This window comes from Rhinolophus sinicus, linkage group LG11 (genome assembly GCF_036562045.2).
Source record: "Rhinolophus sinicus isolate RSC01 linkage group LG11, ASM3656204v1, whole genome shotgun sequence".
Lineage (NCBI taxonomy): Eukaryota > Metazoa > Chordata > Mammalia > Chiroptera > Rhinolophidae > Rhinolophus > Rhinolophus sinicus.
This window is the reverse complement of record NC_133760.1, coordinates 18,542,142-18,567,894: the sequence shown is the minus strand read 5'-3', so window position 1 is coordinate 18,567,894 and position 25,753 is coordinate 18,542,142. Positions and strand designations below refer to the sequence as shown.

Below are 25,753 nucleotides of genomic sequence, written 5' to 3'. Positions count from 1 at the left end.
TATGGTCTTCCCTCTGTGCGTGTCTCTGTCCAACCTAATCTCTTCTTATATGGACACCAGTTGAATTGGATCAGGGCCCACCCGAATGACCTCATTTTAACTTAATTGCCTCCTTAAAGGCCCGATCGGCAAGTACAGTCACATTTTGAGGTGCTGGGGGTTAGGACTCCAACATGTCAACTTTCGGAGACACAATCCAACCCAGAAGGATCAGTAAATGCAGACAGCACTGTTTCAAAGTGCTTTCTTGGGTGTCATGTCCCCTAAACAAGACAGGGTGAGGTGGGTGGTGTCCGTTTAGTTAGGGAGCTTCTGACATTCTCGACAGGGGGCTGCTGATCGGGGCTTCCCCCATGCCTGCCCACCCCTCGCCCTGCCAGCCCTGCGAGGGTTAATCTGAGGTCTCTGGAGTTGGGTAGATTTACTGCCCCCAGACCTTTATCATCTCACCCTGACGGTGAGGGCTCACATTTCCCACTTAATTACTTGTCCGGCAATCAGAAGAGATAGCCAGTTCTGTGTTCAGTTGGCTGCAGCTGTGAACTGTTTATTTACTTTTCCTCAGCCTGGGAATGGCTGTAATTTAAAGGTTCAGATCTTAGCTACCCTGCCTGGTGCAAACCCTGCTTAAACACTTCCATATTGCTCAGGAGGAATGCCGCTGGACGTTGCCCCACCTCCCTTGCCGGGACGGGACGGGGAGCACAGGGAAAGCAGGTGTTCCTGGTTATTTATCAAGGCTGCAGGGCCCGGGGAGGGAGATGGCTGCCTGTCTCAACTCTGCAGTCCACCGGGAAAACTCAGGACAGAACCCACAGCCCTAACAGGAGTGAAGACCAAGAGATGCTGGGATGGGAGGGTCCCAAACCACCCCCTTGCAAACAAAAAAAAAGTTGTCCCTGCCACAGTTCAAGCCACAGCTCTCACTAATTCCTGCGCCAAATGGTGTAATTACCACTTAAGTTGTCAAATGGCATCCAGATGGTCTTACCTTTCACACCAGCAGTTTAATAAGCTTTTAGGCGTGACCTTTGCAGCTTGTCCTCCACCTGAGCAACCCTCTGGTTTGTGAAATCTGAGCCCACAATTAGATCTGATAATGAGTGCCCAGGCGACCAGCCTTGAACTCTGCAAGCTCGCTTCAAGGGGTGCCCAGGGAGTCACCCCATGCCACTGACAAATGGCATGCGTCGCACCACAAACGGAGGGGCCCCCTGTGCACAGGCCCTGCAGAGGCCTGCCTGGGGAGATCACAGAGACCCAAGAGGGCACTTGGGGGGCCAGGCAGCTCCAGGCAGGCTGGTGCAAGAGCCAAATTCCTGCAAACCAGAGGTTCACACCCAATGGTGTTCTCGGGCCCACCTGCCCCAGGGCAGCCCACCAGGAAGAACTATTGCTAATACTGCCACCCCCAGTCACACCAACAGGTGTGCTCCCAACATGGGAATCACACTGCTGCCACATAGCTTCCTGGGACCCTCTACCAATTCACCCCTTTGAATACGCTTGAGCTGGAGTAACTCCCCAGTGAGGCTTTCGGTACAGGGTGGAATGATTTTGCACTGCAAAGGATCATACTCCAGTGTCTGGTGTGAAAAGTCAAATTATTCTTTCCCAACATGGGGCGAATTCCACTGATAGTTAGGGAACTCACATGCATATACCAGGCCCCATTCCTAGGACTTCACATGTCTTGACTTATTTAATCCTCACAACAGCCTAGGTACTGTTTTTATCCACATTTGTAGATTCGAAAACTGGCACAGAGAGGTAAACTAACCTGCCCAAGGTCACACAGCCAGCAAGTGGCAGGCATTGGGATTTGAACCCAGACAAGAAGAAGCAGACATTAAGAATATGTACATCTATGATGCCATTTAGGTAAACAAATAATAATTTAACTAAAAATTTATTGATACACATGTGGGATAACATGTCATATATATCGGACAAAGTTTAAGGGTTTGTGCAAGGGTTTGGGTGATGCCAAATATTCTGAGAAGAGCCCTACACACTGATATTCTCAGTGTCTTGTCAAACTGAAGAAAAGGGGGAGATACAAAGAGAAGAACAAACCAGAAGCCTTCTCTGTGATGGGATGGAACAGAGGGTGATGGAGGAGGGACCAGACAGTTGAGCTCTGGCCAGGGAGAGAAGTTTCCATGGGAGAATTTTGTCCCCAGGTACAGCCACACACAGACCAGAGAACTAGGGGAGGCTAAGACCCAATAGGGACACTGGCAAAATGGCTTTGTTCTGACTCCTTCATTATATTTGACTCCTTTTAGGGTGTCAGTATCTCCTCTTCTTGCCCCTCACTGGAATCCTGGATTTTAATGGTCTCATTTCATGTTGTCATTGAAAGCCTACTCTTAAGATTGTTTCGTCATTCTTACTAAAGTGTGAATGACTGACATTTAGGAAGAGGAGATTACATTTCAGTTTATCATCTTAAGGTCAACGTGGCTTTTCAAACAAAGAGACCATGAGAAGAGTTGAGATAAAGATGATGATGGGTGTGTGTGGGGGGAAATCATCGTTTTTTGCTAAAATGATAGGAGGAACACAATGGTTTTTAAAAATATCTCTGTCTATAATATGGAAGGCAAAGCCAAAAAAAGATGTGGATTTTTAATGTAAAGAGATGCCAAAAAGGTCATGTTTGGGCAGGTTTTCCTCTTGGTCCACACTCCTGGGAAGGGAAGACTACTCTGTTGATTCTGTGATAGAAAACCTTCAGGAAAAGGCCTCAAGTTTCCAAGTGGTTCATTCTAATAGTGAAATCATCCAGCAGGTGATGAATTTATTGAAGCATGAGTTGGGGGTACCTAGTGACATTTCTAGAATGCAGAAGCCACCTGTATTAGATGCTTGCAAAAAGCCAACCTGTCTTAGAGCCTTCCCAGCCCAGCCAAGGGTTCACTATAGTGAGATCAATGGTGGATCCATCTTACACCACCCAGGGTGTATTATATATATGTGTGTGTGGTGTATGCACATGTGTGCATGTGTGTTGGTATGCATAAGTGTGTATGTGACTGGATGTGTGCATGAGCAAAAATGTATTTTTGTTTGCATATGTATGTATGGTGTGTTTATATATGTAAATGCGCACATGTGAATGAATGTGTGTACGTGTGTGAGTGTGTGTGTGTGTGTTCCTCTCCCTACCCCCAAAAAACGTCTCTGGAAGACAGCATGAGGCCATGTGTTCAGCCACCATATTTCAGGTTTTATTGCATCCCTGCTTTGGAAAAACATAAGCCAATAAACGTAAAATCAGCTCTGAGCCTACAGCTTCCTGCTTTGGGTCAACAGAAACCCTGGATGGGAGAATATTTGGGGATTCCCTTTGACAAAGTAGGCAGTTCATAAAAAGACAAGGACCCCACAACACTGAGAACCTCATGAGGTTCCCCTTCATACTGACTTTCAAAAAGGACCATAGGAGTTGGACAAACCGGGAAGCAGACCCACCTCGTCTAGGAAACTGCTGATTCTGCCACTCAGGCCTCTTCTGCCGTGTCCACAGCCCACATCGTGGAGAAGGTCTCTAGAAGGCCTCAATTCAAATCCCAGCCCCACCGTTCATCAACAGGAATCCTGTGCAAGAGGGGAATTCCTCCAGGCCCCTCCAGTTTCCTCATCTGTTAAAAAGAGAGACCCCATTAGCACCAACGCTAACACTGTCAGCTAACTCTCGAATAGTGAGCGTCAGCGACTGGTGCCCTGAGGGCTTCCCATGCCACATCGATAACATTAAATCCTCCAAGCCCTGGTGAGGTAAGAACTGTAATCCCTCCAGCTTATACAGCAGGAAACTGTACAAGCTGAAGTGGCAGAAGCGTTGGACCCTATCTGGCCCCAACCCCTCATCTCTAAGAATGCCAGGATCACTCGGCATTTCCTGATTCCAGATTCCTGGACCCCAAGAAAAAGAAAAGACGTTGAGTCCCTTGTATTATTGTCGACATTTGGAAATTTCCATGCGAACAGTTCTAGTACCTAAAATGAGGCCTCAGAGGGTGCTCAAAACACGCAAGGTCTCTACCCTTGATTCTGACCCTATCAGCTCAGAGTGGTCTGTCCTTGTCTCTGATGATCAGAAACGCTGCCAGGACGATTATGTCTTTGAATTATCATTATGGACAACAAGAATGAATCCTTTCCTGAAAACCCTCTCCGTGCTTGGTGTGTGCAGAGCACCCTGGCATTTCTCCCCAAAAAAATGTAAGAGAGAGAATATCAGTCCGGAGAGGAAGAAACGGAGGTTCCAAGAGGCTCCAAAACTCAGAGAGATCAGGAGACATAGCAGTGAAGATAAAACTCAGCCTGCCTGACTCCAGAACCTGCCCAAGCTGCCAGACCAGCATTTCTCCAAATGTGCCTGGTCAGAATTACCCAGGGCCTGCTGTAAACTATGAATCGTGGTTCCACCCACTCCTAAGGAGTCTGACTCAGAAACCAGAGGCCAAGTACCTGCATTTTCAAACAAATATCCCTGGGGGTAAGAGTGAGAACCACCGCCCAAACTCCTTGGTAGAACTAGATTAATTACCTATTTCCATTCCCTCGTGGCTTAAGAGTGGCATTGATGGGGTGAAAGAGGATGGAAACCCAGCCCAGGCCAGGCAGGCAGGCCTCCCCTGCCCTCCCTCGCCTGCCTGCAGAGTGCCCCTGAGGACTGAACAGGCGCTGCGTCCCCCACCGGCTCCCTCCCAGGTGGGGAACCCACCCCTTACCCCCTCACAAAGAATGGGCGGAAATCCCCCCTCCCTCCTAGGCAGGAATTCACCCCTACCATTTCAGAGTGCTGTCCCTGGACAGGCATGCAGGGTACAGGAGGGCCCCGGAGCAGCAGAAAAGTCCAGGGACATGGGGAGCCAGGCTGGGTCCGAGGGCAAACAAAACACAGCCCCCCCCCCCCCCCCAAAGCTGGGCCGGAGGGCAGCTGAGCAATCGCCTGTGAAATCTGCAAGCTCATCAGGGCACTTGGAAACCTGGTGGGGACACAACACAGGACGCATCCTGCTCGGAAGAGATAAGAGAATTCCCAGGTTCTCACTGCCTAGCCTCTCCCTAGGGACAAAGAGCCGGCCTGGAGCGTGGAGGAACGTGAGAAAGATGCCCTGAAGCAAACTCACTGCAGGGAAGCTCCCTGTGCCCAGCTTTGGGACAAGACCTGGGGAAGGGGTCACATATTGAGCTGGGACCCACCTCTCTGATTTCACTCATCCCTGAAATCACCCTTCAGGCTGAGTTTCAAGCCCACCCAACCACACGCTGGTTGTAGACCCAGGGCCAGTGGCTTTGCCTCTCCGTGCCTCAGTTTCCCCATCTACAAAATGGGGCTGCTGGTAGGAACTACCTTATGGCCTTCTTCCAGGATTTGTTTGCTGCAGTTAAGTGTGCAGAGGAACCGCGAGGGTTAATGGAAGACCCACTGTGTCCTCAGCACCTTCCTGTATGACCTGGTCCAGCCCACACAGCCAGTCCTGGGAGTGGGGCATCTTCACAAGTCCCGTTATTTCAGTGAGGAAGCTGGCGTACGTACGACGTGGAGAAGAAGCTTGATGGAGCCAGGGAGACTAGGCTTGGAGCCAGAGGCCACACTCATGCTGTCGTGCAAAGCTCATTCTGAGAGCCTGATAACAGAGTGGCGACTCTAGTTGACTCAAATTACATTCCTATTCCATGGGACCGTGCCATGTGGTTCAGTTCCATCCAGATGCTGCGTATGTGAGCTGTTTGCCAACATCGAAAATGATAATAACCAGAGTGAAAGCCAGCGCTTGCACAGAATGAGCTACCTGCCAGGCCTCTGCCAGGCCCCTCCCTGCACTTTCCACACAGGGTCCTCGAAACGGCCCTGGAGGGAGGTGCTGTTATCACCCCCCCCTCACAGGTGAGGTAATTGAGATTTGGAAAGGTTTAGTCACCTGCCCAACGTCGCCCAGAGGTAATCAGGAGAGCACACTGCAGGGACCCAACCCCTGGGAGCTTGTTCTCTTGCTGTCCTCCTTTCCCACCTTGTCCCTGTCTGCGTTCCCACGGGAGGTGGGCACAGTGGCCAGTTGATGGAAGGTTCAAAAGTTTAAGTCGAATTAGCTCTGATTTTATTTCCCAGATTCTTTTGAACATGTGGTATTCGAATGGGCTGGGAGAGGCAGCACGCTGTTTGGGGCATGTGAGGGTTGGGGGCTTGCTCAGTGGGTCCTCAGTAGCTCTTGCCTCTAGGAGGGACCCTAACTGCCGATGGTATTTGTTTCCATAACTGCACGTCAGTAAAATGAGTTAAGGCAAAACCAGTGCGTTTGGGCGGGAATTCAACAATGACAGGGTCCCAGAATACAGCTAGGACATAGAACCATGACCAGTTTTCCAGGCAGAACACACAGTTTGCTGATATGCTAATATCCGTTAATGAGGCCACCATTCAATATACCCAAGACTTCTATGGTTGAGCCAGAAAGGTCCATAAAACGGAAGCACCAGTGGGGGCAACCCATAGCTTTTCCATCACCATATTGCTGTCAAAACAGTACCTGCGTCTTCAGACCCACCTGTGGCCACCCTTAACTCATTGATCCCACACCTGCCCTGGGTGGCACATGAGCTTTGCTGAGCACCCACCTGGAACCAGACAGGCTGGGCACTTTGCATATATTCTCTCTAGTTTCCAAGTCGAGAAGGTGCTAGAACCCAGGACAGCTCATTCCAAAGCCTGGAGCCTCCCCCACAATTCCAGGGGCAGATTTTGAAGTTTCTTCTTAGAACTCCCAGAGTTCCTGCCAACTACATTCCACTGGAAAGCTTTAAAGACATGCTCTTGGAAGCTACCACTTCCTACCTCCCAGTGCCTTGTCTGCAAAGACTGGCTGAGGTGAGTTCAGGGCCTTGGGAAGGGGGCTGTGGCAGGTACTGTCGATGTGTTTCCTAAGTCATTCACACCCACCCTCTCCCTTGCCACCTCCTGATTTAGAGGAAACCTGTTGTGTACCTTACCAGCCTCACTTGTAGCTTCGTGTGGCTCGCCAAGTGGCCAGGTTCTGACCTGTGAGATGTGAACAGAGTCTGCTGGGTCACCACTGCGAAAGCTTTCGCTTTCCTAATAAAAAAGGCACAGACCCAGCTGGCGCAGTCCTGGAAAGCTTCCCCTCCCTTCCTCCCTTGAATGCCAACATGAGGGCTGGCGATGCAGCAGCCATCTTGACCATGATGGGACAGGCAATATGAAAATGCTGCATTCTTAGAAAAGTACTATACCCACCCAAGGATCACTGAGCCCTGTTGATATAATGTGTAAATCCAAGAAGATAATAACTGGTGCCCCCCTCCCCGCCCCCCAAGAAGTGTCCACATCCTAATCCCTGGAACTCATGACAAAGTTACATTACATGGCAAAGAGGCATTAAGGCAGCAGGTGCAATTAAGGTTCCTAATCAGCTGACCTTGAGATGGGGGGAGTACCCTGCAATATCCAGGTGGACCTAATAGAACCACAGGGTCCCTACAAGTGGATGAAGGAGGTGGAAGAGATCAGAGAAAGAGATGTGACGATGAAAGAAGGGCAGAGAGATGCACCTCGCTGGCTTGGAAGATGGAGGAAGGGGCCACGAGCCAAGGAATGGGGGTCACCCCTAGAAGCTGGAAAAGGCCAGGAAATAGCTTCTCCCCTAGAGCTCCACAAGGAAGGCAGCCCCACCGACACCTTACTTTTAGCCCAGTGAGACCCATGTCGGATTTCTGATCTACGGAACTATTAAGATACTGTGTGTTGTTTTAAGCCACCGAGCGTGTGGTACTCTGTGACAGCAGCCACCGGACACTGATACAAGCCATAGGAGACGCATAACTGCCCTTGTTGAGCAAAGGAAAAAATGCCAGCAGCTGCCTTTCTCCAGACATGTCATCACGTGAGAAAAAGGTCCCTGTGCTGGTTTAAGTGACTTCCGGTTAGACTGTTTGTGACTTGAAGCGTGATACTGTCCTGATTGGCACTAGCTCAGCTAGGTAAGCTTTTTATTTCAAAAATTCCTTTCATGAGAAAGAAACAGAATCACCAGCGAGAAATGGGAATTGAACACCTATGACAGCACTCCAAGGTTTGAAGACGAATTTTGGATGTCTCTGGGACCTTTTCCAAGAAAGGGAGGTATAGTAAGATCAGAATTCCTTGAGCAATTCTCTTAAGAAAACTTTTCCTTCCATATAATGCCCGAAAGCCCGTCAACATTCTAAAAAAAATGAAACAAATTGTTAATTCAATGTTTATGGACGCATAAAATGGACCCCAGACAAAAAAGCTAATTGCAATAAACAAAAGAGTTAATTTGTTTGGCTGTAGCCCCTTTATGGTCTCTGGGACATTAGATGTGTCCATTGTTTGCCGCCTTTACAGGACTGGGTAAAATGACCTCCCGTGTAAAGGGTCACACAGGACTGGGTTCCTTGTGTTTTGCTTTTATGGAAAGCTATTATTCTTATGACCTCATTGACGGACAGCCCTGTTTCAGGAACACGACTTTACTGTAACGTGATTTCTAAGCTGCATTTTCCCAATCTCTTTCATCACTCATCTTCCAACTGGGTTTCCAGGAAGGGGTTGCAGTAAGCTGCCTGGACTGCGTCTGCCTATTCATGGTGGATGAGTGACTCCGTGAGTTAGGAAGGCACAGGCCATGTGTCAGGGCCCTGCCTCCTCTGTGCTGGGCACGAGGGAACCAGACTCTGGCGAGGATCGCTTAGCACAGGAATGGGCTTGGGAAGCTCTTCCGACATTTTATCCTCACTGCTCCAAGCGTGGTCTGTCATCCAGTTATGTACGCAAAAGAGGATCCAGGGAAAGGTTGGGCAAAGGGCCTTGTAGATGCTCAATGCTCAATAAATGTTTGCTAACTATTGAAATGTTTTTCTAAAACTCACCCTACAAGGGAAACCTGGGGAATGTTCCCACATTCCAAGGCAGGCACCGAGGCTCACAAGGGCTGAGTGAGAGCATGAGAAAGGGGCCGATCTTCCTACTTCCTACAAGGGCCCATCCTTGGATGTGTGTTGCCATGGTGATCACAGCTCTCACATGAGCCAGGTACCTCTTTCCTTCCTCACAGCAGTGCTGTGAGCGGCCTTGTGCTGCCCACTCTGAGGAAGAAGAAACCAAAACATAAGGGAGACTTAGCGCTGTGCCCACCTCTCGGTGATGTGTGGAGATGGGTGTGAACACAGGCCGCCAATGGCCCATCGGGGCTCTGATTGGTGACCCCACAACCCCGCCAGCCACACCAGAGCCTTCTTTGGCCCCAAAGAGCACAGCGAATTCAGGCAGAGGCTCTCAGCCAGAAACAGAGAATTCCCTCCCAGGGCCAAGCTCTGAGTGTAGAGAATTGACTCAGAAAATCTGGGATTGAGTGGGAGCCCTAGAGAGATGTGGTGGCAGCAGGCGGGATAGGGAAGCAATGGGCACCCCAAGGCCTAACATGCAGCACGTCCCAGGGGTGTGATTAAGAAGGCCGGATGCCCTCCTCCCCAGCGTGCCCCCGCCTCTATGTGTGCCCACCTTCTCCTGCAGCTTCCCACAACACCCGCACCCCAGGCTAGGACTGGGGGGGCCAGGCCAGAGTTGTTTGGCTTGAACCCCACTCTGGTGATTCTGGGCAAACCCTCAACCTTTCTGTGCCTCAATTTCCTTCTTTGTGAAATGACAGTCATGAAAGAAGCCATCTGTGAGGGAAGTCTTGGCCAAAAACACTGATCCCTTACTTTCCCAACCCCCTAGAAACACATTAACTCATTTTAGTTTTAATGAGGCCATAAATGAAACATTCAGAATGCTAATAAATATCTCATCAGAGGGTTTGTTTTTTTTTTCTTTTAAAGTCTCCTGCATCTTCGAATCAGGAGAGCGTCAGGTAATAGTCAGATGTGACCACACAGCGCTCTCAGCCCTCTGCTGGCTGCCTAACCAGGTCTGCTCCCCACCCCATTCCTCCTTGTTGACGGGACTCGGGTTTTGTTTGGCTTGGCAATGGAGCCAACTAAAAATATGCAGTTTCCCAGACTCCTTTGCAGTGGAGAGTGGTAGGTGACACAGTCCCCGCCAATGCGACAAGAGGTGAACTGCTGGAAAGGGGTCTCTCCAGAACGACAAGACCATGCATCTTCTCTTTAACCTTCCTGGAATGAGTCTCATAGGTGTAGCCCTCACCTTGTGATTGTGAGACCAAAAGGTGTGTGTATGCGTGTATGGGGGAGGGGGGGCAGGGGTCCCTGCCAGGACTACCCACCTCCAGCTGCCCCTGCCTGAGACAACCACCCCTCTGTTAGGCTCTCCATTACTGCAGCTGAACATGTTCCCAACTGATGCACCCAGCATCTGAATGCAAGGAGCAGCTCCCCCAACCCCATCTTAGAGGAGTGAATACAAAAGATGTTAGACAGCCAGTCTCCAGGGAAACAACTCCCACTCAGGCCTAGGGCCCGCCTCCCTCTTGCCTGAGATGATAGATGGCAATGCCATCCAACCAAGGTTCTCTTTCTCCTTTGGGACACGGAAAGGCAGTCCACTTCTATTCACTAAAATAAATATTCTATGTATTTGTTCCGTTTTGTTTTATTCATGTATTTATTTCCTTGGTGAAACCCGCCTCCAGGTTTCTTGAGGCATAAAATGTGACATCCAGACTGCAGTGCTCCTTGGGCTGTTGTTCCCTCCCCAAGAGGTGACTGATGGAGATGGTCTCTCAGTGTCTCTTGTCTGTGAAATGGGGGTGACCAGACCTCACCTGCATGGTCTTGCCCAGATGCCTGTCCTGACATCCGTGATTTGACCTCGGCCAGGCTCTCTGACCATGATCCTGTCACAGTTCACTCTCCCATTTCAGCCCCCTGGGTGGTCCCCTAGTGCTCCCCTCCCCCCACCAGCTCCCTTACCCAGGTGGATGCCTGGAATAGCTCTGTCCATCTCCACACCAGGCTGAGCCCTCACAGCCATCTCAAGAGCTTCCCTGAGACACTTCCCCAGGCACATGTCTGTCCTCTCCGATGGACTGCGGGCCCTGACTGAAACGACCTTGCTTGTTGTTCACAGCCGTTAACCTAGAGCCACCCAAGCACCTGGCACAGGGCCGGTGATCCATAAATATTTGCTGCCCGTTGACCAACTGAATCAATGAGTGAATGCAGCAGTTTCACAGTGAGCTTGTGATATAATAAAGCTTCATTTTGCCATGCCAATGTTTTTTCTGCCACAATGCCATGTCCTTACATCTTGTACCTCGGGGAAAATACCGTGAGTGTTTTATCATGCTGGCCCAGGTGTGAGTAAACTCTCACACTCCACAGTGAGAGAGATGGCTAACCCCAGGTGACCCTAGAATTAAATGAAGAATATGATCGTGCATGTAACAGCCCAAAAGGACAAGAGGGAGAAGTGAAATGTTCAGATAATTACCCTTCAGTTCTTGGCTGCACTTAAATGGGGATGAAAAGAGGAGACTTTTGGAGGAGAGGGAAACAACCCTCCAGGGAGAAGGAACTGCACATGCAAAGGCCCTGGGGCATAAAACAGTGGGGCACTTAAAGAATGGCAAGTCGGGCACATGTCAGGGAGCAGAGAGAGGGCAAAATTAGATCATGGTTGTTGGTTTTTATAACATAACATCATTAATTCTGCTTATAACAATGATGCCTTTATCAAATGCTATGTTCCAGGCACTTTACATGCATCATCTCAATCCCTACAACCCCCTATGAGGTAGGTCCTATTATTATCCCTATTCTACTGAGGACAAAACTGAGCCCACAGAAACAAACTGACGTTCCCCAGGGTAGATACCCTTTAGGAAGTAGCAGAACTGGAGTCCCACGCTCGGTCTACCTGTCCACAAACATTGTTCTCACGTGCCATTCCCCACCACACTCCATGCCTTTGGGGCAATATGAAGAGAGCTCCTCATTGCCTTGGCGAGCATGTATCAGTCAGCTCTTCCCACACTCGTGCTGCATAACAAAAGCAGAAATATCATGGCATCCAAGGAGAGCACCCTGTGCATCTGGGGTGGTAAGCGAGGTATCCCTGCTAACAATGGGCTAAACTGCTCACCCATCTATGAGTCCCCATGGTGAATGGGGCCGTTTGACTCTGCATGTCTCTCACCCTTCCTTGGACCAGCACAGGCATTGCTCATGCAGATGGGCAGAAGCTCAAGGGCACTACACTAGTGGACACAGGTGTTTCTCTAAGCTCCTACTTGCGGGATGTTTGCTAACATCCCATCAACCAAAGCAAGTCAGATGGTGAAACCCAGACTCCAGGGACAAGGAAATCTACCCACGAATTGGTAGAAGGAGCTACAAAGTCCGTGGCAAAGGGTTTGGACCCAGGAAGGAGTGAAGACCTGAGGCCATTTATGCACTCCACCTACAACAGGTGAGGAAGGCCTGGGCAAGGGCCAGACGGGGTGTTGGAGCAAGAGAGAAGGGGCCTCACTGAGCCCAGATCCTCCTCTGGGAGTGGGCCAGGGTTCTGGCACACGTCAGCAGGAGAGCTGGAGCCTGCGTCCACACCACCTGCCTCTAAGACCCCTGCCCCTTCCAGTGTGAGCCTGGGTAGATCACTAGATCCGACCAAGAAAAACAGAAACTTCCCTGAGCATTTAAAAGAGAGAATTCAATACAAGGAACTGGTTGCTCTGGCGATGGAAAAGCTGAGAAGCCAAACCAGTGGAGTCGAGGGGCTAAGAAAGCACCGTCAGGAAGGGGCTAGCCCCCCAGGGCTGGAGGGACAGACAGGAGCCAGGGTTGGCGAGAGCCTGTCCGTGCAAGCAGCACTACCCCTGAGACAGTGAGCCGGGGGAGGAGAAGGGGAGACCTGCCAGCTTCTCTCTCCTCCAGTCCACCCTCCTGTCTCTCACCAGATCCTCTCTCCAGCCAGAAGCTGGGTGATGATGTGGGAGCCTTCGAAACGAAGCCCCTTGGCCCCTGCACGACAGAATAGCATGGGAGGGACGAGTGCAGGGCCTAAGGGCCGGCAGGTTCACAGAGCGTGAGCTGCTGGGCAACCACCACCTGGGGACAGGTGGCCGCTGTCTCCCAAGTATCCCAGGGTGGTGCTCCTTCAACGGTCAGGCCAGTGTCCACAAAGCCCTGCGTTCTGACTGAGGCGCTCTGGGCGGGGGCTGAGACTGCATTTCTCACAGGCTCTCGGGTGATGCTGACACTGCCAGTTCTGGGCCGCGCTTCCTATGGCAAGGTACTGGCATGGGAACACGGCCGGACGTGGGAGCGAGCGTTTTCATGGAGGTGCCAAGCAGACATTTGTTTAGTATTTTCTACAGGCCCAGCTCTCCTCCCTTCTGTGAGCCCTTGAGGCAGGAACCGTGACAGAAGAAAAAACTATAGCCTAGCATGTTCAAGAGACTCACCCAGGGTCACCCAGCTTGTGGGTGGCCAAGATGTGATTCCTGGTAGCCCCTCTGGCCGTTTATTTCTGGGATTCCGGGAATTGGCCCAAAGACAGTCTCGATGCATTCTTCTATCCAGTACGTTCCAAGGACCCAGCCTTTTCATTCACAATCTCAAAGCCTCACAACCTGAAAAAGAAAGATTTCTAGCTCCATTCTATGTAGGAGGAAACTGAGGCTTAGAAAATTTCAGGAATTCAGCAAAGGTCCCCAGGGAACGAGTGGCAGAGCCCATCTGCACCCAAATCTGCCCTGCTACGAAAACTTTCCTCCAGACATTACAATATACCCCACTGCCTCTCAAATTCACAGTTCACTTATTCAGTCAACAAACTCTGATTTAGCAAAGCCCTGTGAAGGCCTGATTAAAAATGTGGGTACTGTGATCCACTGGCCTGGATTCAAACCCCATTCCTCCTCAGCCTTGGACAGGAGTTGTGCCACCTTGACAATTCCACTCAGCCCCTCCGGGAACTCAGTGTCCTCAACTGTCAGATGGGGACACTGACATTCCATACCCCAGCGACCTACTGGGACGCACCACCCTGTCATCCCATGTGATACCTGGCACGTTGCGAACTCTGGATAAATACCCTGTTGTGAGTATGTCACAATCCTGACGCTTAGTTACTAAGCAGGGGAGACAGTCAACTCACAAATCAAAAAACTAAGGAATTAGTTAAATGACTGAGTGTCCAATATTAGGGTTCCAAGAAAGTGGAGTGCTCTAGGACATCAGGGAGAGCTGCTGTCATGCAATAGCATCATGACATTGTTATGCGAGCCCTTGCCCAGTCTGCAAGCATCCTGGGACAGGAATTGTGACAGCTCCCAGGATGGGAATATGTCTCCCTCACCGAGGAAGCCTCACTGCAGGGTCCAGCCCAGAATGTCTGGGGCCCTCGCGTAGCTCCTGCCTGGATACCTTCCATTCAGCGGCAGCAATGGCGGCAAGACCACTGAAAGGTGGCCTCCAACGCTCCTTTCTCCAACCGGCTCAGAAGACATTGGGCAAGTTCGTTTCTGAGAGACAGGCAGGGATTTGGGTTTCTGGTGCTTGTTTGCACAAAGGATCTCAGCCTTCTTTCTCCTGACATGCAGCTTAAACACACTAGCTGACCCTTAAATGGAATCCCCACAATTCCACGGCTTCTTCCAAGAGAATTTCACGGGGGAGGGAGGGCACGCATTGTATCCTGCAGGCTTTATTCCTCCACTGATGGCACAATCTGTTTAGGGTTGAAGACTCGATGCTAAATGTGTCTTCTGGTTTGTTTGGGTGTATTTTTCTCTTTTACCTTTTAACTAAAACACAACACAAAGTTAAGTGCCTTGATTGCATTCAGCTGTTAGGAGGGGAGTAACTATGCGTCCCCACCTTCGCTGGCAGAGATCAAACGTGACGTTCTCAAAAAAACACAAAGTGGAAAGTTTACAAATACAGAACCCAGAAATCTCTAAGCCAGGGATGTGTGTATTCAATGTGCTTGCTGGCCACACAGGCCTGTGTGCTGTTTCCGTAAACCCATATGCAAAAATGGTACTAGGGCCACTTTCTACCCTCTACCAAAAAAAAAACAAAAAAAAAAAAAACAAAGCCCAGAAGAGGCCGTTATCTTTGCATCAGCTCAGGCCCAACCAGCCTGGTTGGCAAATTGAAACACAGAAATATTTGAAGCTGAAATTGGTCAAACAGGCTGGTTGAATTCATCTTCTGAAACAATCTTGCCCCGAACTAGTCTATTCATATACCTGGAGCCTGAAAGTGCTTTTCCTTGCTGGGTTTCTGAAACTTAAAATATTTTCAACTAAATGAGAAAGCGTTCACTGTTGAATGGCCTATTAGAGCTGTCAAGATCGTAAGAAGGCTGGACGGAGCAGAAAAGTAAGTCAACATTAATAGATGGTGTAATTAAATTATCCCTTAAGCCAAGGCACCAAGTGACATAAAATTTTTTGTGTTAATTCTAATATGTCCACCTCCCTGGGCCTGAACAAATTTGAATGGATCCTCTCCAGAATTGCTCATTTTATTTTATTCAGTTTCTGTGGAGCAAATAGCTCTCTGTTCTGCTAGTCAACCAAAGTACATCTAACTTCGGACACACAAGTTCATATTTTCGCCATATCATTTTACAAACGTTCACTTGATACAAACGTGGCTCAATACACAATGTTTATTTTTTATGGGTTAGTATCTTGCTCAAGAAAAGTAGAACTTAGTTTCAGGAAGATTTATTTTCATTTTAACTATTGTTCACTGGTCACTGCCACTCAATACTTAAATGCCTTTCTCCCCAAAAGGCAAAATCTTTAAAGCAGAACAGAATTTATTTAAACAGCTGGGTTTGTGCACAATCATTTTATTAATACGTTGACTTGAGTTATGAATAGTTGGTGACTTACACAGTTTGTAAATACATACAGGTATAAAAGCCGGCATGTCTTTTCATTAAATTTTTAAAGACCAATACATGGACTAATTACTACCAGACATGATGAAGTCATTGTACTCTGCTACATTTACATATTTCTATGTCTTTAAATAGTATTTCACATTTGGAGTCTAATGAATTTCCCCCCTCCCCATCTTTTTGTTTTTCCAGGACAAACGATCACATCATTTTTAGGAAAAGAAATATCTTTTTGTTGCTGTGGTTGAATTAGTTTCTTTAAAATAGTTGTCAACGTGCACACTATTTCTTTTTAATTAAAAAAACAATATGGCAAATTAGCCTGTAAAACTAATTATAGAATCATGTTGTCCCATGAAGAATCGAAACACGGAAATCATTTTTAAATGTTTTCAAATACTTTTAATTTTGATATTAAATATGTTGAAGAACACGCTTGATATTCTTTGGGATTCTCTGCAGCAAGAGATAAGGACAGGAACACAATTGCGGGGAGATGGAGGTTTACAACCTCTAAGAAGCTGGTGAGACTGTTTCAGCAGGTGCTGATATAATGAAATGCAACGTCCAGGGTGGTTATTCTCACATATATACATTCATCACATCAGAAGGAAAACACTGTTTTGAGAAGGTGAGATTCTGATGTCACTAGCTGTACGTGCCTGATTTTCCTTGCCTATGTGTGCGCATATAAAGTTCCACGTAATTATAATGGACATTCCTCATGATTATTATAGGAGAATCGTCAGGATAGCTTTTGGTTCTCAAAACATAAACAGGCAACTGATAAAATATTGAAATCAATGCTAAGCTCCTTCCATTTTTATATTGAACATTTCCAGGAAGTATTTCTTTGAACTCTAGCGGGGCACCGTCTCAGACCATTTCAGGAGGGTGAGACATCTGATCATTTACATTTGGTGTATGTAAATACTTGAAATACTCTGGGATGGTTTGCAAATTTCAGGCGAGGTCTCAAAAAAAAGGCTTTCTTCTTACATTTAGAGCTTACGGGACACCCTCCGGGAGAGGTGAAGGGGAGACCTGCCATGATTTGGGGCTAAATCTCAGCAGCTATCTTCCCCACCCCCACCCCCATTGATCACTCACTCTAGAAGTAATATCGCCATCTACTGGACAGCAGCCATACCTCCCTAAGAAGGCAAAGGTTTCTGTTTCGGCAATCCAAATTAGAAAGTTTAAAATATATATTTAAGGTGTAGAATGCCATAATCTGAGGGACAGGAGAACACGAATAAAATAACCAAAAGCAAAGGAAAGTGGCAATAGCCCTTTTCCACTCTCTGGTCTATGACAATTTTGAAAACTGGCTCTAGCCCATCACTCTACCCCTTCAACAGACCCCAAAGAGGAAAAGAAGTAAGAAAACTGCTATTTTTAATTTCTAAGCGTTTTATAGTAGTTACGAACTTCTGGAGTGAAGGATTATTTTTTTCACCAGTCAACTCCCTTTTTCTTCCCACATTTCCTCGGGGCTGGGGGTGTCAGAAAAGCACATACAGGGGCTGCTCAGTTTGTTAGAGCGCGGTGCTCGTAACACCAGGGTTGCCAGTTCGATCCCCGCATGGGCCAGTGTGAGCTGCGCCCTCCACAACTAGATTGAAACAACTACTTGACTTGGAGTTGATGGGTCCTGGAAAAACACACTTAAAATAAATAAAAGTTAAAAAAAAAAGAAGAAGAAGAAGAAGAAAAGCACATAAACACACACACACACACACTCCTTTGGAGTACTTTAACCTAACAAGGTTTTGCGAACACAAGAACACAAAACTAGGATAACCCAAATATTATTCTAAATTCTTTTTTCAGGGACTTAAGCAAAACAACTACCATTTTTTAAGTTTATGTAACTTTTCCTTATAAATATAATCACATTCCGATTATACATCTACAATTACAAATGTTGATTTCTGGATTCTCTCATGCAAATAACCGTTTGCTTTCGTCTTTCTTCCTGCCCCTAACTGATCACTGGATTTTCCTTGAAATTTGAGCATTAATTGCTTTCTCCTGGTAATTAAAGGCAGGGTATTCTTTTCACGAGAGAAGTACATTGTTTTACAATTTCCCACACTAGTTGGAATAGTTTCATGGAAAGGAAAGAAGTCAGTTGTGGCCTAGAATATTAACATGTTTTCTTTACAATCCTCTTAACATTTGACAAGATGTTCCGAAGATTTTTTTTAAATCGACAACGTATGTTAAATGAAAATTACAATTAAATTTTTAAGTACCACAATTCACCCATTTTAAAAGGGGAACATTTTTACTGAACCTTATTTTTCCTTATTACACATCATAAAAAAATAAAAAAATTTTTAAATGTCCTACAAGCCTAAAGTCAGGCTTGCTATTGTATTACAGTCACAAATTACTTCATTTCATATATTTCGTGTGTGTGTGCGCGTATCAAAGTATTTACATTTTGTAACTTAATTTCTCACTTACTAGAGTTTGAAAGATCTGGATATTATAAAGGCAAACTCATTTTCTGCTGGAATGAAATGAGAAAATGAAAATTTTTTAAAATTCATTTTATTAGGTAAATTCAGTGGGGACTCACTGTTAGCCCCTGAAATAAACCAGCCTGCTTCTGTTTACTTTCTCCATCTTTCTGGAGCCTTAACATGAAAATTGAAGTCACTGCATTTGGTAAGCACACTCCCCCTCCCTTTCCTATCCGATGTTTGTGTAGAAATTGTAGAGTCTCTTTTCCTAAAAGTGGGGAATGGTGCTGAGGGCTGACAGAGGGAGTTCAGGCAAGGAGCCCCATGGAAAGTTAACTGAGAGAGCAAGAGAGAGAGGAGGCAGAACAGGGCAGGACAATCGGGGTCAGAGACACACAGGAGCAAGACCATGGCGTACTCACAATTTCCAGGGTCTGCAGCTGTCTCTCTCTCTCTCCTGGTCCCGATTCCAAAAGGAAATGTAGCTCTTTTGTGCAGAACCAGAAATGAACATCCAGGAAGTTGGCCAAATCACTAGCTAAACAATCAATAGAGGAAACACAACAAATTTGAAAGACCAAATTTGGTTTTTTTTCTCCAATAAAGGAAAAGAAAATAGTCAAGGGGAAAGTGGGGGGGAGGGGGGGAAGGACATTATTTTAATTCTTTCCTGTGACCTGAGCGGGGTCCCAGGTTAATCTAAGTTCGAATGTGGATATTTGCTCTCCTACATCCACATGACATAAAGTATCACTGGAATGACGGCAACGGACTTAGGCTCATCGCAACCCCCGAAATCCGCTGTGTGAAACGGTCTGAGTTCCTGCTGCAGATCTGAAATGAGTTTTCCTATGAAAATCCACTTTAAAACTCAGCGACCCCCACCCCTAATGAATGCCTTCAGTGACAGGAAATGTTAACCATTTTAAGCGTTTTATTTGCATTTGCTCAGAAGCTGAGAGAGTGAGGGGAAAAATGTACATTTAATGATTGGTCGTGAAATTGAGATCAATGGAGTATGAATGTGTGTGTTTCTCAGCAAGGTGGGGGGGCATCCTGGGTCCTGAATTAGCCCCAGACAAGAGTGACCTCCCCTTGAATTCCCACAGGAGCAAGGAAGGATGTTGCAGTGGAGCCATATTTCAAATTCTCTTGTGTTGTTGATAAATTAAAAGGCAACATCCTTCCACTTTTCAGCTGGGGAGTCTAAAGAAAAGTGCCCATCTTACAATGTTTGTAGTGCCGAGATGTGTTTTGTGCGAGTGTTTTCTCCCTGGGATCAAAAGGGGAAAAAAAAGATTTTCCCCCCAAATCAACTAAATACTGAAGCTCAGAAACACACGGAATGTGTATAACACTGTCCTTCAGAAATCCATCTTGAATTTTTTTTTAAAGCTCTCTCTTTGATCAAAAGCCGGCAGAGAATTACATTTTTCCCCATTCTGTTGCATTTAACATGGACTAACACAGGGTGAGTTTAAACAAACAGATGGCCCAGGCATGAATGCTCCTTTCAGTTTGAGTAGCTGGAGGTGGGCTGGATCCAGGGGTGGGGGGTGGGGGTGCAGTTGGGAGGAACAGTTAGAGAGAGGAGAGAAAAGCTGCAAAGTTTAGGGGGGAAGCTGAGACAAGAATAAACCCTGATGCAAAAAAAAAAAATTTTAACTACCTCTCCACCGTGAGCCTGCAATCTTCTTGTGAGTGTGTAGGGTAACTGTTGAAATTCTTCTGCCTAAAAGACAAATGGCCTACTTTATTCAAGAGTGTCAAGTAGGGAAACAAAACAAAACAAAAACCCTTCAAAGTATATTTTCAGAAGATAATCTAATGCATAATGAGCGCCCGGTAAGAGGGGCGTGCGGGGGAGCAGCGCCAGCTTCTGGTGGGAAATTCCACAAGGGAGCCGTGCCCCAGCCGCCCAGAGAGGGACTGGGGGGAAACTGAGAAAGGCCAGTCCTGGTTGAGGGTCTTCAAGGGGCATGAAGCTGGTCTACTGCCTGTGTGGCCTCCCCTGTGTAGACGCTAGGCCACCAACACAACTGCCAGGAAGCCCTGGCCCTGTGGGCACATATGAGGGCGCGCAAAGCTGAGGCACAAGTCCTGGGGCAGGTGGGCACTTTGAGGTCACTGCTGCAAGAGACGCAGTTAAAGCTGTATCTCCTCATGTGGAAGAACGGAGGTGCTGGCTGGGTTCTAGTCTCCCTGTGACGAGCTGGCCCTGAACGCTCCTACTTCACCTCAGATATCTTCCAGAACACTGCTCTTCTACAAAGGCAAGGAGCCTGGAAGAGGGACAGCTCTCCTCGCCACTTCCCTCCTAGCCCCAAGATGCCTCACCTCTCCACATCCCAGGTGTTAAAAGAAGTCCTCCCAAATCCCAGCTGAGTGTTGGGACGGGGTCTGTTACCCAGCGCCGAGGCCAGGGAGGGTGATAAGATACAGAGGACATCGCAGAGAATCATCCAAAGACAGCTTTCCCATTTTCCCCCTCACCGCACACACACAAGCATAACCTCTCCTCCATGTCCCTTCCCTCCCGTGCTCAAGGCGGGCGGATGGAAGGAAGGGAAGAAAAAGTTACAGGTCACATAGAGTAATTTATTGGCGATAGCGCATGCCCCAGGAGAATGCAGTTAATTCAAGGCCGGGAGTTTTCTGGAGGCTCCAAGCAGAAAAGAGGAACCAGGATACTAAACTGCAAACGCTGACAAGGCCAGGCTGCTGTGTGGAAATCCGGGAGGCCTCTGGCTCCCCATCACCCAATGACCGCCCCACCCTCACAAGACCCCACCGCGGTCTCTCCATTTCCCAGGCCGCCAGCTAATGTGTGTACTCTGGGCTCTTAGTTGCTCAGATTCCAGTTTTCCAACCATGCTGAGGCAGACAAAGCCCTATGCCTAGAGCTGGCAGTGTCCTGACAACTTAGCCAAGGCTAGAGAGCCTGCAGGGGAGGAAAAGAATGTTCTAGAAGGACACAGAGCCCAAGTCCCGGGCCCAGAAGGCGAGTGTCAGTCACTTTTCTCTTTCATCGAACTGTCTCTGAAACACCAAAAAATAATCCAGTGGTAGCATACGTATATGTGTAAAAATAATTTACAGACTGCACACCACACACACACACACACACACACACACACACACACACACACACCACAAACACGGTTCATTTTTAATTTATTTACTTTAAATACCAGGCTATTTCTTCTTACTAAAGGCCTTTCTCATACTGTTTTACCCCCCCCCTCTCTTCACAGAACTTCCCTCCTTAATGTAAACGAAGGCATTTCCCACAGCCCTTTTGCTGGAATGTTCTAAAATGCTAGCATCGACACATTTCTATTTCATTTTATTGCAGAAACGTTATTTTATGGCACGGAGTGTGTGGTGTGTGTGAAGAGTGGGCAGAGAAGGGGGGTTCTGCTGTAGAGGGGAGCCCCCGCGGTGCCGTCGGCCTCGTATAAATCCTGAAAAGTGACAGTAGAGCTGGCAGGAGAATTTGGGAAACCAACAGACAAAATATACAGTGCAGCCCATAGGCTTCACCTTTACGAGGCAGAGAGCTTCTGGAATGGATGGGCCGGGACCTCCTAGGCCACTCATTAGGCACTTGATGAATTGGACGTGGGGCCCATTGCTCTCCAGGGGCAGCGAAATGCTCGAAAACCAAGTTTTATTAACCTAATAAAATGAAAGGGAAGAAAAAAAAAAGTCAGGAAAATTTCAGCTGGAAGAATAAATGCAGGGGACACAGTAAGTTAACCTACTTTTAATATATTTAGAACCATTTTGGCAGCCACGAGCAGTTCCCAAAAAGACCCTGAGTTTCTAATGGTAGATTTCAGCTAACTGGCTAGCAGCACGCAACAGCAGTCTACGGAAATCCAGTGATGCCTGGTTTTCATATTACAAATCAGTACTTTTTCATCCGATTGAACACCAGAGAGGGCAAGAAGGAAACATGGCAGAGAGACGTCTTCAGAGCAACTGGGTGTTTTGGAGAATGAAATGGACGCTGCCCCAAGCATCCTTGGATACAAAAGGAAGCCATCAGCATCTAGGAATCTCAGAGCTAATTCAAGTGATGAATTCGAGCAAATTCAGAAGCGAATTCTGATAATGAATTAGAGCAAATTTGTCAGGTGCATGCAGACATGATAGGGTAACGTGTATACATAAATACCTTTGGAGACCCTAAATTTTGGAACTGGCGACTGTGAGGATCTATTTTAGGATAGTAGCCAGCACAAGCCGAGGCGTCTTAGCTCTCCTAGAAGACGCGCTGAGCCACTGGGAGCCGCGAGTGGTCATTTCTGGGGGTGACTGCGACGTGGACCTAAGAGCATGCTTTGTCCAAGGGCCACCCGCTCATGTCACTTGAACCTCCAGAAAGTAAGAGAGCTTTATTGTCTCTGGATCCCAGAGGCAAAGGCTGCTAAAAGCTCTGTGTTCACACAATGCCTCTGCACAGTGACGGACGACACATTTCAGCAGTAGCCGTGTCAGTGAGAATGTGCAAAGGAGAGAAAGCTGCCTCCTGCCCAGTTTCCGATCAGGTGCACACCAGCTCAGGGCTGGCTTGTGGCACCGTTACTCATGTGGCAACACGTCGACAGCAAATGCTTCAAAAACCAGACTCAACAAGCTCTCTGCACCCCAAAACCCCACCTCCTAGATCCAAGAGGGAGGGCTGGTCCTACTCAGTGGCCAGCACACACATCCCTGTGGTCATTCCGTTTTTAAAAATAATAATAATAGATGTATATACACTAACATCATTATAATATACATGTGCACCCATAATATTCTCTACTCCTTCCTGGGCCAAGTTCTAGCCCCTGAGGCATAGGCTCTGACACACCCACGTTGGGGCACCGGCAGCATGTGTGTGGATAATAGTCTCTCATTTGCATAGTCTTCTGGCTAGCCAATTCCTAGGGTATTTTTGCAGCTCTGAAAGTTGTTTTTTAAAAGTAGCTTTAAATTTTCATCGTCACAGGATTTTTTAGGGCAGTGGGACTCTCCTGTATGACACTGTGATGGTGGGTACACGACATCAGGCATTTGTCCAAACACATAGAGTGTGCAACACCAAGCGTGAACCCTCATGTAAACTACAAGCTTTACGTAATAATCACGTACCAGAATGGCCTCATCAATTGTCCCAAATTTACCAAGGCAAGATGCTAAAAACAGAGAAAACTGGGGTAGGTAGGAAGTAGATGGGAACTCTATTTCTGCTCAGTCTTTCTGTAAACCGAAAACCACTGTGAAAAATGAAATCTGCTAATAAAAGAAGCCTCATTGATGAAGCGATAGAAGGAATCTTTCTTTGCCTGCCCTCTTTCCTCATTGGTATTTCCTGGGAAAGGACTTTTAGAAAGTAGAAAAGTTCAAAACAAAACAAAAAATACCCACCAATACACAGCTGTTTCATCCACCCCACTGAAGGCCATTCGGTGCTGGGTCTAGTCTTGAAGGACGTTTTCTGCCGGGACTGGGGTCAGCCCGTCCCCCCAGGACAGAGGGGTTTGACGCTTCTGCAGCAGCGACGGCGGTAGAAGCTATTTAAACAGTGTTCTTTATTTTTTATTTTTACCCTAACGTCCCATTGCACTGAGTGTAATGACATGATCGCTATAAATACACTGAAATTCTGTTTTCCTTTCACAGTTGGTTAGATCCGGTTTACAGTCGAATGTCAGCCTGTCAGCCGGGATTTCCAGGATCATTCTGCCCCCGTGCTTCGAGGCCAGAGAAGGGGTGAGCCCAGCACGCCCACAAACCCAGCCCATGGTACAGAAGAGGAAGCCACCTTGGGGGTGTAGACTCTGAGGTGATTATTGACCTGGGAACCTCCTGCCTCAAGGGGTCCCACTGCCAGCCTTTGTCAAAGACAAGCCCTGGAGAGAGAGAGAGAGAGAGAGAGAGAGAGAGAGAGAGAGAGAGAGAGAGAGAGAGAGAGAGAGGAAAAACCGAGATGGAGAGAGATTGGGAAGAAAAATAGATGGGGGTAGAGACAGACAAACAAATGGGCAGAGAGAGGGGGAGAGGGAGGGAGGGAGGGAGAGAGGAGAAGGAGGAGGAGGAGGAAGAGGAGGAGGGGAAGAAGAAGAAGAAGAAGAAAGGGAAAGAGACAGACGCAGAGAGAAAAAACAAAGATAGAGATGAAAAAAGAAAAAGAGAGATGGGGGCAGAGACAGACAGACAGACTGGCAGAGAGAGACAGAGAGACAGAGAGAGACAGAGAGAGATGTGCTTGCCAACCAAAACCACAGCCGTCCATCCACCCCAGCGTCTTCATGGGGAGCTGACATCTGCAGCCTCAGCCCCCGTGAATGGACACAGAGCAGGCCCCTGAGTAGACACGGGGAAACACACCACACCGCTGTCAGCCCAGGCAGACCGGGCGGCCAAGGCAGCAGCGACGCGGTCCTGCAGCAGCAGTGGCGCCACCAGGTGGTGAGGTGACAAATTCAGATTCCCGCCCTTTGGCCCCTCTGTGGGAGCTTTTCACGGGAGTGGTCCCATGATTTCAAACACTGAGCACTGAGGGAGACGCTGATACCACCAGTTTCAGTTCCGCCTACAGCATGCAGTGTGGCCGCACTGTGCCCTCTGAAATCTGGCCAGCAGAACACGGGGCAACAAATCCAACGTCTGACACCCCCCAAGGAAGGGGGTGATGAGGGGCTCTGAGCACTGTGTTTGGGGACTTCAGACCCAGCAATGTGAATCGCAGCCCTCTTCTATCCGCTGCTAGTGCAGACAGTGGCAGCCAGTTTCCAAACTTCTAAACACAGCCCAGTCCTTAAAATTATACCTACTCACAGAGTTGGGAAGATTGAGGAAACAGAGGATATCTGGCAGAATATACTTGTGCCAAAAAAAAGGGGGCCTCATCAGTATTCAGTGAGTCTGTGGGCCTTGGGGTGGGGGAGCACCAGGCAAGGCTGGTGAGGGGAAGGGAATACCCAGGCATACCTGGGGCCTCCCGGTCCCATCCCTCCTCAGAGTTATTCTCTAGACGGAGCCACAGATGTTTCTATGGCACTTCCAAACTGGTGGTTGGCATTGAAAAATAAACTGAAGGTAGTACTAGCCATAAACAAGTAATAATTGTCAGCGTTGATGTTTATAGGGTGCTTCCAACAGTCTGACTCAGTACCTCACACATGTTAACACAGACAACCCGTCACATTCCACCAGGCTTTTCTGAGGGAGTTGCCAGCAGTGTGCCCATTTTACAGAACAGAAAGCTGAGTCACAGCAGCTGTGTTGCTGGTAAGTGGCTGAAGGCCACAGCTGGGCCCTATTTCTACCTGCCTCCTGTCACCCAGGTCACATTAGGGGCTGCTTCTTGCTAAGGCTGATTATGAAAAGACCTAAGGGAAACAAGTTTCACTCCATT

At 47.9% G+C, this 25,753-nt stretch overlaps 1 long non-coding RNA gene across 1 annotated transcript; it reads right to left on the bottom strand.

Moving 5' to 3' along the window:
- Positions 1–3,166: 3,166 nt before the first annotated feature.
- On the bottom strand, positions 3,167–23,910 carry LOC109455507 (uncharacterized). The gene is made up of 6 exons (XR_002138662.2): positions 23,761–23,910; positions 21,889–22,023; positions 20,015–20,077; positions 18,768–18,883; positions 13,422–13,589; positions 3,167–3,647 (listed from the first exon to the last, which is right to left on the bottom strand). It is a non-coding gene; the product is annotated as an uncharacterized LOC109455507 (long non-coding RNA).
- Between the last annotated feature and the right edge of the window lie 1,843 nt (positions 23,911–25,753).